Consider the following 13,477-nt stretch of genomic DNA (forward strand, 5'->3'; position numbering starts at 1 on the left):
TTACCATAGATCTCTCTCCTGACCACACACTCTTATTTCCTATAGAATGGACTATTCCATTTACTTGTCTGCATCTCTGCTAGTCCCTACACTTTGGAGGATTGAGTCTATATCGGTCTTCTTCAAAGTTGCCTCTCTAGGACCTAGCAGTTTGCCTGGCACATATAAGACACGCAACAAACTTTTGTTATCTGCATGACAGAAGTTATTTTTAGGATCCTCAGTTTTCTGATATGTGTAAAAGACACCAGTTATTACGCACGATTGTAGGGAGGCTCAAAGGGAATGATTCATATAAAGTTTCTAGTATAGAGCCTGCCATATATTAAGGCATCCCTTCAACCCCACTCCTTGCAAGTGATTAATTTCTGAGCGCATAATTCACTCTCAACAAAATTCCTCTTAGAATCAGTGCACAGTTTGTCTCTAGGAAGAAAAGATACAAATATAGGGAAAGCCAGAGGCATAGCAAGTACAGTGATTAAGGAAGGCTTCTTGCAGAGCTGGAGTGCAGTGGAAACATTTAAAGGAATTAAGAGTTTGGAAAATAGCCTTGGAGAGGGATGATGGAAGGTGAGCTGGTGGGAAGAAACCAATCCTGGGGCCAGCAAGCAGCCCCCAACTCCATCTTTCCAGGCCACTACTCTGATTTTCATGAGGCAGATGTTAGAGAACTTCTCAGCCTCCTGCGGGTTTGGCTAAACGTGTACAATATTCAGGAATACCCAGTTATTCAAAGAACACATTGAACTCGGGGTTCAGCATTGGAGAAATGTCTGATGGCATTTCCTGGAGGCCATGAGTTCCTCTGTGCATCTTTTTCATCTTATGGTTCCAGAACTAAGATATTTCTCTGCTCCAGTGCCTGTGGAATGCAATTCTCTAAATCACGTCTCTCCTGGCCTTCCTTTTGGCCAATAACATGGTATGTTGTGTCTAAAATGACCTTTTCTCCCCTATGACCTTCAAAGCAACAGAGTTTTGGGAAGCGCAGAGGTCATCTGCACCCACATCTCTGAAATTGCTGCATGGTGGACAGGAGAAATGGTACCTCTTTACCCATAGGAGTTGTTGTTTCTTCCCCACATGCGGATTGAGCCTCACTGATGCAACGCACTGAGAATAGAGGTCCCCGAGGATGGGTGACTTGACCCATTATCCCTCAGCCAGCAGGAGATCTGAAGTAGTTGTTCTAAGAGGTGGTCTTAGCCCCTTTAATTCCTTCATATTCTCTTTTGTTTCTCTGCCCCAATTCAACCCAAACCGATGAGACAAGTACACCCTATGTGCTAGCTGTGCAACAGCAGCTTAAAGCACTTCAGCCTTCTGACAGCCACTGTGAAGTCCCTCTTACAGGGACACTCTGGAGCTGCTGCTTTAGGATCTGGGAAGAGAAAGCAAGTAGAGCCCGTCTCAGAAGAGGACGGGGGAGGTCTCTACTCCTTTCTGGGATTCACTGACTCTTTTATACACCATCAGAAGCCAGGATAAGGCATGAAGGGATTAAACACTCCATTCTACCACCATCTTTGCTTTTATGTCTTGCTTGAATACAATGGAGATCTACATGTTTAAATATGCTTGTATATAATGCTAGTTCAACTCAAAAACATACTATTTCACTATAGCCCTCGCTCAGGGCTATGGACAGCAAAGCCATAATAAACGAATGTTGTTGGCTTGCTTGTAAGTTCTTGCTTCCCTGGAACCAAATGTGAAGATAACTGGAATCTGTGGGATTTTCTTATTTTGCAGGGAGTAGAGACCCTCTGAGCAGCGAACCTTAAAAGAGGGAAAAATCTCTTCTATGGCCAATGTGAACCAGAAAAGAATGTCAAGAGGCTGTTCTTCCAGTCCTAAGAGTGTTCAAGATTTGAATTTTCCATAATGAAAATGCAGAATATGCAGACACCAAAAAAATTACATCACAGAGGCCGGACACAGTGGCTCACGCCTGTAATCTCAGCACTTTGGGAGGCCGAGACAGGCGGATCACGAGGCCAGGAGATGGAGACCATCCTGGCTCACACGGTGAAACTCCATCTCTACTAAAAGTACAAAAAATTAGCCAGGCGTGGTGGTGGGCTCCTGTAGTCCCAGTTACTCAGAGGCTGAGGCAGGAGAATGACGTGAACCCAGGAGGTGGAGCTTGCAGTGAGCTGAGTTCACACCACTGCACTCCAGGCTGGGCAACAAAGCGAGACTCTGTCTCAAAAAAAAAAAAAAAAAAAAAATTACATCATGGAATCACTGCCCTGAATCAGCAGAGAAAACATAATACAGGCTGGAAAACTCCTACTTTATTTATTAAAACAACAGTTCCTTAGGACACTATAGAATTTCACTAATAACTAGCTGAATGTATGTTTAAGCCCAGTGATAAAGGTTAGCAAACAAAGCGGTACTTACACGTAATTACACCTCCAGCATGCAGGTTGTCGCAGAGGGAAGCCTTAATTATCAATGTGCTATGCCCCTGCTTTACATATAACAAATGGCCTTAATGTGGCTATTCATGTTATAGTTTAAGCATCTTGGTAATTAGGAAGTGGAAAATGGGTAGAGTAGAGGGAGTTGTCAGTTTCCTGCTGGTGTGACCATCTGCACTCTTTACCTCCGTGAACTGAGAGGCTGAGGGAGGCAGGACCAGCTTTGGGCCAGAAGACAGCACGGCATGGACAGCATGGATTTCTCAGGTATATGATTAGGGCTCCAGAACATGGGGGTGAGGACAGAGCCACTCACAGAATCACACTAATGAACTTAACAAATCTTTATTGAGTACTTACTATGTGCCAAGCACTGTTCTAGGTATGTGAGATTTCAGTAAACAAAACAGACTAAGATCTTTGCTTCTGTGTAGCTTATATTTGAAGCCAGTTTAGTTATTAAATTTGATGAGTTGATAAGTGGCTCAGAGGTGGTCACCAGTAGTGGGCCTGTCCTGTGCCCTGACCCATCCAGAACTTCTTTGAAGAACTCGGAAGAAGACTGAATGTTGGTTGGGGATTTGTTGATTAAACTTGCAGAGAGCAGTAGTGAGCACTTGGTGCAGTTTTCTTACTTGAGTTCTCATCCTTACCACAGTCTTGCAAGGCAGATATCATCATCATTGGGTTTGAGAGCACAGAAGACTGAAGGACATACCCAGGTTTTGCATCCAAGTTGGATTCTCTCTGTCTGAAGATGCAAGGCTAAAGATAATTAGCTATTAAATAATTAGCTATTTCCCTAAGCAGCCTGAGGTAATCTGTGAAAATGGTTCACTATTCACTTGACCCTGACAACCCCACAAAATGATGCAAATCAAGAGGTTCAAATCTTCACGTTCTCTTCAAGAACATTCGTGAAACTGCCCAGGCCATCAGGGGTATGCATATACGAAAAACCACGAAGTATCTGAACGATGTCACTTTACAGAAACAGTGCTTACCATTTCGAAGTTATAATGGTGGAGTTGGCAGGCATGCCCAGGCCAAGCAGTGGGGTGGGACACAAGGTCGGTGGCCCAAAAAAGTGCTGAATTTTTGCTGCACATTCTTAAAAATGCAGAGAGTAATGCTGAACTTAAGGGTTTAGGTGTAGATTCTCTGGTCATTGAGCATATCCTAGTGAACAAAGCACCTAAGATGCACCGTTGGACCTACAGAGCTTATGGTCGGATTAACCCATACATGAGCTCTCCCTGCCACATTGAGATGATTCTTACTGAAAAGGAACAGATTGTTCCTAAACCAGAAGAGGAAGTTGCCCAGAAGGAAAAGATATCCCAGAAGAAACTGAAGAAACCAAAACTTATGGCAGAAGAGTAAATTCAGCATTAAAATAAATGCAATTAAAAGTTTAAAAAGCCAAGCGCGGTGGCTCATGCCTGTAATCCCAGCACTTTGGGAGGCCGAGGCGAGTGGATCATGAGGCCAGGACTTCGAGACCAGCCTGACCAACATGGTGAAACCCTGTCTCTACTAAAAATATAAAAATGAACTGGACATGGTGGCATGCACCTGTAATCCCAGCTACTCAGGAGGCTGAGGCAGGAGAACTGCTTGAACCCAGGAGGCGGAAGTTGCAGTGAGCCAAGATGGCACCTCTGCACTCTAGCCTGGGTGACAGAGTGAGACTCCGTTTCAAAAAAAAAAAAAAAAGTGGCATAACTAATACTGGATGATGGACTGAAGATTCGGAAGTCTTTATTACCTGAATAAATGAGCTCAAATGAAGATTTTGCATCAGGAGTGTAACATAAAGCAGCAAGGAGTAAGACACAACATTTAGAGACTTGAATTCTCTTGGCGCTGTTTTTGATGCATTATCTGTTTCTGTGAGTACTTTCTGCAGTTTATGACATCTCTGCCTTTCTTTGGTACTCTGGAGGAAGTTGTCATTTAAATGTAAGATTAATAAATTTAATAACCAAGTTGAAAGAATGAGGGAATTTAGTGTTAATGTCACTCTTGGGCGGAAGTGGTCATGGCCAAGGTGATTTAGTAGTTGATCTCTGTTCCAGTAATCTCTTGCTGTGTAATAATCCAATCCCAAACTTAATCGTGTAAAATGACAATCATTTTGTTACATTCATGGATTCTGTGACTCAGGAATTTGAGCAAGGCACAACAGGGATGATTTGTCTTTATAATATCTGGAGTTTCATATGGTAGGACTAGAATGGCTGGAGGTAACTCAGATATCCAAGGGCTAGAATCATCTGGGGACTTCCTTACTCGCATTTCAAGTGCCTTTGCTGGGATGAGCCGAAGACTGGGCTCAGCTGGTACTGCCTACTGGAGCCTCTTTCTGAAGCTTGGGCTTTCTTACAGAATGACAGCCCAGGATAGTTGGATTTCTCATATGGCAGCTTGCAGCTCCGAGAGCAAGTGTTCTAGCAAACAAGGTAACAGGTATATGGCTTCACTTCACCATATTCTGTTGGCCAAAGCAGTCCTAAGCCATTCAGCTTCAAAGAGGGAAACAATAGACTCTATCTATATTAGTCCATTCTCACACTGCTATAAAGAACTACCTAATACTGGGTAATTTATAGAGAAAGAGATTTAATTGACTCATAGTTCTGCAGGCTGTATAGGAAGCATGGCTGGGAGGCCTCAGGAAACTTACAATCACAGAAGAAGGCAAAGGGGAAGCAAGCATTTCTTACCATGGCAGAGCAGGAGAGACAGAGACAGAGACAGAGAGAGAGAGAAGGGGGAAGTGCTACACACTTTAAACAACTAGATCTTGTGAGAACTCATTCACTATCAGGAGAACAGTAAGGGGGAAATCTGCCCCCATGATCCAATCACCTCCCACCAGGCCCCTCCTCCAACACTGAAGATCATAATTCAGCATGATATTTGTACACAGAGCCAAGCCATATCACTATCTCAGGATAACAGTATATCTAATTGATGGCTACATTTTAAAGCCATCACATCCACAGGGATATATCCCTCCTATGGATTTTTTGCTCAATTCACTCTGCCAGAGTAACTCTCAATTTGTAGAAGAATAAACCAGGCATTGAGGATGCGACCATTCTCTTCAGCTCTTTGGAAGACTATCATATGCAAGAGAGCGTAGATGTAACCCACAAGACTTTAAGAATGAGCTAAAGACCAGTGAGTAAATGGAACAGGAGAACTTACTAATATTTGGGAATGTCTGTCAATGAGTTGGCTTGCCTGGGAAGACAGTGAATTCTCTGATTTTTGAACTATTGGTTGAACACAACTCAGGAATGTCCCAGTAGGGCCTCAGACACTATCTTGGAGATTGGATTAGATGAATTCTTTAGAGTGAAGGATATAAGTGGTTCTATGTTAGAAACATCACAGCAGAGAGAGGGCATGATGAAGAACCATTCATGACTTCAATTCTACCTTTTCAAGTCATCTTCTAAGTATATAATTTCAAGGATATTGGGAGGCCTGATGGTACCTCTCCTTTAATATTTTTCTCTTATATTGGTGGCTTAGAACCCCCAGTGAGAGACTAATTCTTTTAATTTAAGACTTTGATCCTTGTTAAAGTGTAATACCCTGGGAAAGGGGAGAGCCAAAGCTCTTTCCAGTGATTTATAATTTTCCAAAAGCATGTTTAAGGTCATATTCTGTGAGCATGATTTGACAAGAGAAGGTAGGGCAACGCGTACGTGAGAAGGGGGAGGAAGAAATGCCCCAGAAGGAGAGAGAGAATGGCACAAAGTAAGGGAAAATACATGAAGATCTGGGGAACCGATGCTTCTGGTGCCAGCCCCAGCAGAGGCTGATTTCTTCAGCTTCCTGCAATCAGTTATGAAATCACCGTTCTCAGAACAAACTGGCAGAAAGCTGGTGTCCACTTCACTGACCTTTCCTGCACTTGAGAAGTGCAACTACAGGCTCAGCTCAGAGAATACCACAGAGCCCTCTTCCCTGCTTGGAACAGCAGGTGGGGGAGTCACCCTCCCTCATTTATTTCCATCCCTACACTGTTAGAACAGGGATGACAGGGGCCTAACTCACTTCCCAAGAAGTCGTGGCATTCCTGTATAAACAAAGTAAAAATTTCTATCATAAATCCCCCAAACAAGTGATATCCCAGAAGAAGAAAGAAAACAGTGAGGGAGGAAGGTGCCATCCAAGGGGAAAACATGTCAGGTTGTGCACATTAGATCTGGTCATTCACAAGTGACCTCTCTGGGAAGGCAAAGGATAGCAGAGGTTGAAACGGAGGCTATAAAATTGACAGCCTAAGTAGAGCACTTGACAGAAGGAAGAACATGTAACCAGTGGACTCCTCGTTCTCCCAGCACTGCCCTCACAGCCCAAATAATTTCTGAACAAAGAGAACAAGATTCAATGTTTAAAACCTCTGTTTAAGACCTCCGCTTCCATTTCTGTGTTTTCCTTCCCTCACACAGCCCAGAGTGTGCCCCAGCAAAACCAGCTGTCAGGAAAGCATTTGATGTCAGTCATTTGCATTTTAATGCGATGGAAAGATGAGGAGCTGCCTCTACTGGCATATTTCAATTTTAAGACTGATTTGTTAGAGTGAAAGACTCCTCGAAGATAATTCTAGCTTGGGAGGTGTGATTGGACAGATTCTGGGGAGGGGAGGTGGTGGGTAGGGAGGTCACCAGGTAGTCACCACTTCCATTTTCATACAAAGGTTCCTGTAGTGCTTGGGGTCAGGTACTGGGTTCCATCTTGGGAAGCCAGAGGGTCTGATCTTCGGTTTGGGTGCCACACTCCTGGTGAGCACAAGCAAGTGAGAGCTCAGATTCTGGTGCAGGATGAGTGGAAGCGCCGCTCCCTTTATTTCAAACCTTCTTCTTCTGGTCTGTGAGGGAGCCAGCTCCCTGGGGAGTCCCATTACAACAGCAGCTGACCACAAGGAGCTCCAGTGTGCAGGCCTTCTTCCCAGCTGCAGGCATTTTAATTGTGTTGTAAATAGACAACCATGAGGCCAAATGATAACTTTGTGTAGTCTTAGTATTCCAGATCCATGGAGATCTGAGAATAAAAAGTCCCAAGTAACAGCATATGCTATTTATTTTCACCAACTTATATAAAACTGAGCCCTGACTCTGTTATGCATTGCCCACAGGCAGCTTTATAGGATCACAGATACATCAGTGGTCCCTACGGCCCTATAAGGCTATTTTCCTAGCATTACACATCCTCCAAGTCATAGATGTCAAAGTGCTGTTCTAGTGGAGATTGAATATCATTCCATTGTTAGAAGATGGGAAGTAAATTCAATATAGGAGATCAAATGGAGACTTTTCAATTTTCTCTTATTCTTTTCTTCTGTTTGTTTTCGCAGTTAGTGAACCAGCAGATCTTGTTATGAGGAGCATTTAAACTTTCACAAGCTCAGTTACAATGTGATGCTCAAACAAATTCATTTTAAAGGGACCGCTTGATAGAATTAGGGAAAAGAACCATTGGCTCTGCAGATTGATTTAGCATAGATGTTGTCCAAAGAAAGGAAAAGTCCTAGAGTTCAATAGGAATAAAATTTAAATGTGACTCAGAAGAAAGAAGATTTTCATGTATGGATTTGAGCTATGTGAAACCAGCAGCAATAAACGGGACTTACAATATTATTGATGGCCAATGAACAAGAATGAAAGTCTGGGCCAGCCACAGTGGCCCACACCTGTAATCCCAGCACTTTGGGAAGCCAAGGCAGCCAGATGACTTGAGGTCAGGAGTTCGAGACCAGCCTGGCCAACATGGTGAAACGCCATCTCTACTAAAACTACAAACAATTAGCCAGGTGAGGTGGCACGCCTGTAATCCTAGCTACTCGGGAGGCTGAAGTGGGAGAATCACTTGAACCTGGGGGGCGAAGGTCGCAGTAAGCTGAGATCATGCCATTGCACTCCAGCCTGGGCGACAGAGGGAGACTTCATCTCAAAAATAAATTAATTAATTAAAATTAAAATTAAAAAAAGGATGAAAGTCTGAAATAACCTCACACATGAAGAACCAACTCAGACATCCAATATCCCACTTGGTGAGATATCAGCTCTTTACTGGTCCACATGCCCAGGAATTCCAGCTGCCTATATAGGGTACGATTGCAGAATTCTGCAAGGGCATCTTAGTGGGAGCTTGTATTGCCCTGACATTGAGAAAAAGGATAAAATTAATTATTCATTCTCAGAGAAAAAACTCAGAGTCTCTCACAGTTGTGTCACTTAATCATAAACCATTTTAGCCACGCGATTTTCCTTTAAGATGTGTCATAAAGGTTTTGCATACAAAATAGGGCCACAACTCCAGCCTGAGTGTTTATTTTATCTATAATCTCAATATTTCTGCTGTGAGCTCTGGATACAGAGATTTCTAGTACCTTGAATTTTCTTTTTTCTTGTAGTAATTAGACAGTAGCTATAGCAAATATGGCTTACCAAGGAAGGAAGCTCTAGTGAATAAATATGGTGTTTCTAGGAAATATATTTGCCTTGGGAAATTTCCTTGATGCATTATAGCCTCCACATACATGACTCAGCAAGTTATGCCAGAGGTCATGGAACAGAGGGGCTCAGATCAAACTAATGTGCTTGAAGTATATATAGTTTAATCAGTGCACTTAAAACATACAGCAAGAATCAAGAGGAGACAGAAGAAATAGGGTAACACACTTAACCAGAGGGTATAGGTCAGATGGAGGAATGGCACTACCTGGTCCTCAGTTATATGACGCTCACAATTCTGTCTGTCTCCCTGCTACATCAGCCTTCCCCACTGATGGTGGGTTACCCAGATGAGATGTGAGGTTCAAGCAAGAGAATTCAGTAAATAGAAGGTGACTGCAGCCCACACAAGGTAGCTCTATCAGAGGGACACAGAGGCAAGTCCCATGATCAACAGCTCTAGTTTGTCAATCAGCCTGATGAGCAGCAGATTTACATTTCTTGGGCAGAGAACATGTGACGCAGGAGAGACATCCCTAGGGGGTGGCCAATTTAAGAGTTCATGAATATTTAGTGTCACATTCTTCCTGTATATTTGGAGACTCATGAATACGTGTCGCCTCTTGGTCCTTTCTCCCTATGTTCAGCAATACATGCCTTGCTAACTCTATGTCTCACCTGTCTCACCGCTTACTGACTTATGCATCGCTAGCATAGTTTATGAATTCTATGCCTCATATGCTATTTGCTTATTCATTACCTATGTCTCATGTTTCTTGTGAATTTTATCCATTTGTTTCTTGTCTTCTACAGCAGGATTAAATATTCTCAAAGAATAAGAAAAATACAATGTATTTTCTGTGAGCAATATTGTTGACTGTGTTTATGTTGATTCCTTTACATTCTAGAAGGTATCCTTCCACTTATCCCTCCCTCCATCCATCCACCCATTCATGCAACATGCATCCATCCACCCATTCATGCATTCATGCAAATACAGCTGGTCCTTCATTTCCACATGTTCAACCAATCTCAAATTGAACACATTGGGTGGAAACCCAATAACAATACAATGATAAAAATAATACTAATAAAAAACCATACAGTATAAAAATGTTTTACATAGCATTGACATTACATTAGGTATTATAAGTAATGTAAAGATGATTTAAAGTATATGGGATGGCCAGGCATGATGGCTCATGCTTGTAATCCCAGCACTTTGGAGGCTGAGGTGAGCAGATCACCTAAGGTCAGGAGTTCAAGACCAGCCTGGCCAACATGATGAAACCCTGTCTCTACAAAAATACGAAAATTAGCTGGGCATGGTGGCAGGTGCCTGTGATCCCACCTACTAGGGAGGCTGAGGTGGGAGAATAGCTTGAACCTGGGAGGCAGAGATTGCAGGGAACCGAGATCGCGCCATTGCACTCCAGCCTGAGTGACAGAGTGAGACTCTGTCTCTAAATAAATAAATAAATAAAGTATATGGTAGAATATGCATAGATTATACCCAAATACCATGCCATTTCATATCAGGGATTGAGCATCTATGGATTTTGGTGTGGGAGGAGCTTCCTGGAAACAATCCCGCATGGATACTGAGGGACAACTGTATTTGTTGGTCACCGATTTCCAGACACTGGTGTAGGCTGTGGGAATTGGAAGATGAAGATAAGCCAAGCCTTGAAAGTCTCCACAATTTAGTACTAAAGAGAGGCACAAAAAGAAATGCTGGCCAGGCGCGGTGGCTCACGCCTATAATCCCACACTTTGGGAGGCTGAGGTAGGTGGATCATGAGGTCAGGAGATTGAGGCCATCCTGGCTAATACATTGAAAGCCTGTCTCTACCAGAAATACAAAAAATTAGCCAGGTGTGATGGCACACAACTGCAGTCCCAGCTACTCGGGAGGCTGAGGCAGGAGAATCGCTTGAGGAGAATCAAGAGGCAGAGGTTGCAGTGAGCCGAGATTGCGCCACTGCATTCCAATTTGGGCGACAGAGCGAGACTCTGTCTCAAAAAAAAAAAAAAAAAAAAAAGAAAAGAAAAAGAAAGAAATGCCAACAATGAAGTGTCATAGGTTTTGTAATAAATCTTTGTATAGTGAGTATCAGGACAAAATAACAATGTGGTCAACTTTATAGGGTGTACTGTGTAGGGTAGGTGGGGGAGAGAGTAATGGTGTCTTAGATGATGTGGTAGAGCTGAGTCTTAAAGGTGGCTATGATCTCCTGGGCAGAAGGAGAGAAGAAGGTAATTCCATACAGAAAGAATAGTGTGAGCACAGCCAGGGAGGCTTGCAGGGCATGCTGAAGTGTCCCACACCAAGAAGGGGGCCAGGGAGAGGCCAAATGGTGGAAGAACTCGGATTCTAAGAGAACTTGAGAATAGTCTGTTCCTTTAAGTGATTGATCCTGAACCTTTACAGTGTGAGGAAAAACTCCCAGCTGGTCCTTCTATGAATTATGTGATATATTATTTGGGAGACCTTAACTTCTCAGAGCCTCCTTTTCATTTGTGAAATGGAATGATAACCCATGGAAGCTTGCAAAGTTGTGGGGATTGGCAGATCACTGATGGAGGTGCTGAGAGCAGTGCCTGGCACCTTGAAGGACTCCAGGAAGCAGTAACTACCATGAATAAATTCATCATTGGGATGATCACAACCTCCACAAGCGTTGGGTGAGATATAACACGGTTTTGATTGATCAGACAACAGGACCATTTACAGAACACATAGTGACATTCAGAGAAACATTTAAATGGTGTTATTTGTCCCCATCTGAAAAAGAAGGAGCTTACAATCATTAACCTGGACAGGCAGCCATACCTAAGCATACCTTGAAATTCTCTGAAAACACTCATGATAATATGCTGTGGTTTCAGCTGGGTGCGGTGGCTCACGCCTGTAATCCCAGCACTTTGGGAGGCTAAGGTGGGTGGATCATGAGGTCAGGAGATCGAGACCATTCTGGCTAACATGGTGAAATCCCATCTCTACTAAAAATACAAAAAATTTGGCTGGTCATGGTGGCGGGCGCCTGTAGTCCCAGCTACTTGGGAGGCTGAGGCAGGAGAATGGCGTGAACCCGGGAGGCAGAGCTTGCAGTGAGCAGAGATCGCGCCACTGCACTCCAGCCTGGGCAACAGAGCAAGACTCCGTATCAAAAAAAAAAAAAAAAAATATATATATATATATATATATATAGACACACACACACACACACACACACACACTGTGGTTCCATTAGTCTGTCCAGAACGTGGAAAGGTACAGTCTTTAAATTTATGACATCTGGGACAGGGCAATTTGAAATCTCCACATTTCTAAGTTAGCATCATGTAATATGGGAAATGCTTATATTAGAAAGATTTGCCTGTGACGAGGCAGCAGAGAATAATGCCCTGAAGTCGCAGCTGCCAGGCTGGGTCAAGACTGGGAGATGGAGATCCTTACTTTCAGTCTGGCAGAAGGACAATGGAAAATGACTGCAGACGATATGTACTGCCAGTATCTTCAAAAATGAGAAAGGATGGAGGGAAAAACATGACCCTGGGCAGGGCTGGTGGTGTGAGGAAATGATGATTCAGTGCGTTGCTTTGACCCTCGCGGTGCTTTGTTCAAAACTGAGCTGGGCAATTCCTTCAGTATCAGGAAGAGAAACAACTCTTGTCAATAAATTACAGCGGATGTGGGAAATCACTCCCAGGGTGAGGTCTGGAGCTGAATGAGTCCCTTGAGGTCAGTACCCACAAAAGCAGCTGCCAAAATTTACATTTTCCCATTTGCCCTCTGGTTCAGAGTGGATATAAATCCACATAATGCAGCCATAGAGCCCCTTGCCTGTCTGCTGGCCATGCATCCGGATCAAGGCTGGGGAAGGAAAGGAGGCACTAGACATACCTGATAAGTAATGAATCCAGCTTCATCACAACCATGTCGCGCTTGCAATCATTTCTACATTTCTGGAATCCCCTAGAAAATCTCAGTCCCATCACTATAAATAATTTTAAATTCATTTATAAATTAGATTGCAAAAGATATTTAAATATATATGTACTTTTTAATTTGCAAATAATATTTGCACATTGTAAAAATGTCCAGAGTGGCCAGGTACGGTGGTTCACAGCTGTATTCTCAGCACTTTGGGAGTCTGAGGTGAGCAGATTGCTTGAGTGCAGGAGTTAGACACCAGCCTGGACAACATGATGAAACCAGTCTCTACAAAAAATACAAAAATAAATTAGCTGGGCACGGTGGCACATGTCTACAGTCCCAGCTACTCAGGAGACTGAGGTGGGAGGATCATCTAAGCCCGGGAGGTTGAGGCCGCAGTGAGCTATGATCATGCCACTGCACAGCAGCCTGGATGACAGACTAAGACTCTGTCTCAAAGTTAAAAAAAAAAAAAAAAAAAAAAAAATTCAGAGTATTTAAGCAAAGACAAAATAAAGTAAAAGCCTCCATTTCTTCATTTCCCATCCAAATCCAGATCTGCAGAGATAACTGCTAATAATTTGGTGTGTATTCTTTCAAACATTTTTACTGTGCATAGAATGTAGCAGCACAGG

At 43.1% G+C, this 13,477-nt stretch overlaps 1 pseudogene; it reads left to right on the forward strand.

Moving 5' to 3' along the window:
- Nucleotides 1-3,258: 3,258 nt before the first annotated feature.
- Nucleotides 3,259-3,812, forward strand: LOC112630455 (annotated as a pseudogene).
- The last annotated feature ends 9,665 nt before the right edge of the window (nt 3,813-13,477 follow it).

This window comes from Theropithecus gelada, chromosome 8 (genome assembly GCF_003255815.1).
Source record: "Theropithecus gelada isolate Dixy chromosome 8, Tgel_1.0, whole genome shotgun sequence".
NCBI classification, from domain to species: domain Eukaryota; kingdom Metazoa; phylum Chordata; class Mammalia; order Primates; family Cercopithecidae; genus Theropithecus; species Theropithecus gelada.